The sequence below is a fragment of the Petromyzon marinus genome, unplaced genomic scaffold, assembly GCF_048934315.1.
Source record: "Petromyzon marinus isolate PM22_M1 ecotype Great Lakes invasive population unplaced genomic scaffold, UKy_Petmar_22M1.pri1.0 PM_G_Scaffold_212, whole genome shotgun sequence".
Lineage (NCBI taxonomy): Eukaryota > Metazoa > Chordata > Hyperoartia > Petromyzontiformes > Petromyzontidae > Petromyzon > Petromyzon marinus.
The window spans coordinates 85,001-87,500 of NW_027422776.1; positions in this window are offsets into that span (position 1 = coordinate 85,001).

The window sequence follows — 2,500 nt, forward strand, 5'->3', positions numbered from 1 at the left end:
GATCGCTGTATAGAATTGCACCATCATTGTCTTTGGCAGGTTGCATTTCTTCAGCTGCCGTCGAAAGTACATCCTCTGTTGAGCTCTCTTGGCGAGGGAGCTGATGTTCAGTTCCCACTTGAGGTCCCGGCAGAGAATAGTGCCCAGGAAGCGGAAGGACTCCACAATTTTGACTGCGGAGTCTAACAGGGTGATGGCGGTGAGTGGGGCTGTATTCTTCCTGAAGTCCACAACCATCTCAACTGTCCTTAGAGCATTTAGCTCTAAGTTGTTCTGGCTACACCAGGTCACCAGGTTGTCAGCTTCCCACCTATAGTCAGACTCATCCCCACCAGAGATCAGCCCAATGAGGGTGGTGTCGTCCGACAAACTTCAAGAGTTTGACGGACAGATGATTGGAGGCGCAGCTGTTGGTATACAGGGAGAAGAGCAGTGGGCAAAGGACGCAGCCCTGAGGAGTTCCCGTGCTGATGGACCTGGAGTCAGAGACTTCTGTTCCCGGCTTAACGCACTGCTTCCTGTCAGAGAGGAAGTCTGTGATCCACCTGCAGGTGGAGTAGGGCACGTTCAGCTGGAAGAGCTTGTCCTGAAGCAGGGCAGGGATGATGGTGTTGAAGGCAGAGCTGAAGTCCACAAACAGGATCCTGGCGTAGGATGCTGGGGCGTCCACATGCTGTAGGGTGAAGTGGAGGGCCATGTTAACTGCGTCGTCCACAGACCTGTTGGCTCTGTAGGCAAACTGAAGGGGGTCCAGGAGAGGGTCTGTGATGGCTTTGAGGTGTGCCAGGAGCAGGCGCTCAAAAGACTTCATTACCACAGATGTAAGGGCGACCGGTCTGTAATCATTTAGTCCTGTTGGCCTTAGCTTTTTGGGCACAGCGATGATGGTGGAGGACTTGAGACAGGCTGGTACATGGCATGTCTCCAGGGAGGTGTTAAAGATGTTGGTGAACACCGGAGACAGCTGGCCAGCGCAGTGCCTGAGGGTGGCTGGAGAGACAGAGTCCGGCCCGGCTGCTTTGCGTGGATTCTGCCTCTTGAAAAGCCCATTAACTTCTCCCTCCTGAAAGGAGAGAGTCGTTTCTGTAGTATGGGTGGGGGATGGGGCCTCTTGGGTGGGAAGGGGTGGTTCAGGACAGTCCAATTGTCTTTCAAATCTACGGTAGAACTCGTTCAGGTCGTTGGCTAGGCGGGAGTCGTTAGTGGTGTGGGGCGCTCTGGGTTTGTAGTTGGTGATGTGCCTGAGCCCTTTGGCAGACAGAAGCAGCGTCGTTAGTAGAGAACTGGTGTTTTAGTGTCTCTGAGTACAGTCGTTTAGCCTCTCTCACCGCTTTGCTAAACCTGTTCTTCGACTCCTTGAATCTGTCTCTATCCCCACTCCTAAACGCTTCCTCCTTCTCCAACCTCAACCTTTTGAGCTTTGCTGAGAACCAGGGCTTGTTGTTGTTAAAGTTCACCCTGGTACGTGTTGGGATACAGCAGTCCTCACAGAAGCTGATGTACACAGCCTCTGTGAGTTCATCCAGACTATTGGTAGCAGTCGTGAACATATCCCAGTCAGTACAGTCTAAGCACGCCCGCAAATCTTCCACAGCCTCACTGGTCCACTGTTTAGATGTCCTCACAGCAGGTTTACAGAGTTTTAGTTGCTGCCTGTATGCACGAATCAGGTGGACCAAGGGAGTTCTGTGCGAGCCGAACAGCCCCGTGACCCACAAGAGAAACATCCCCGCCAAATTCGAGCGTTTGACGGGGTCTATCCGTGAAAAAATATTCACGTTTTTGAGTGCACATGCATTTCTGCTGCAAATGCCTCTGGAAGTTTCATGCCGTTCGTATGCCAATTGTGGCAACACGAAAATGACCCGTTTTCCCATTCCGAGGGATTTCTGTGCGACCCTAACAGCCCCGTGAGCCACAAGAGACACATCCCCGCCAATTTCTAGCGTTTCACGGGGTCTATCCGTGAAAAATATAGACGTTTTTGAGTGCACATGCATTTCTGCTGCAGATGCCTCTGGAAGTTTCATGCCGTTCGTACGCAATGTGGCAACACGAAAATGACCCCTTTTCCCATTCCGAGGGATTTCTGTGCGACCCTAACTAACAGCGCCCGTGAGCCACAAGAGAGACATCCCCGCCAATTTATAGCGTTTCACGGGGTCTATCCGTGAAAAATATAGACGTTTTTGAGTGCACATGCATTCCTGCTGCAAATGCCTCTGGAAGTTTCATGCCGTTCCTATGCAATGTGGCCACACAAAAATGACCCGTTTTCCCATTCCGAGGCATTTCTGTGCGACCCTAACAGCCCCGTGAGCCACAAGAGAGACATCCCCGCCAACTTCTAGCGTTTGACGGGGTCTATGCGTGAAAAATATTAAAATTTTTGAGTGCACGTGCCTTTCTGCTGCAAATGCCTCTGGAAGTTTCATGGCGTTCCTATGCAATGTGGCAACACGAAAATGACCCCTTTTCCCATTCCGAGGGAGTTCTGTGC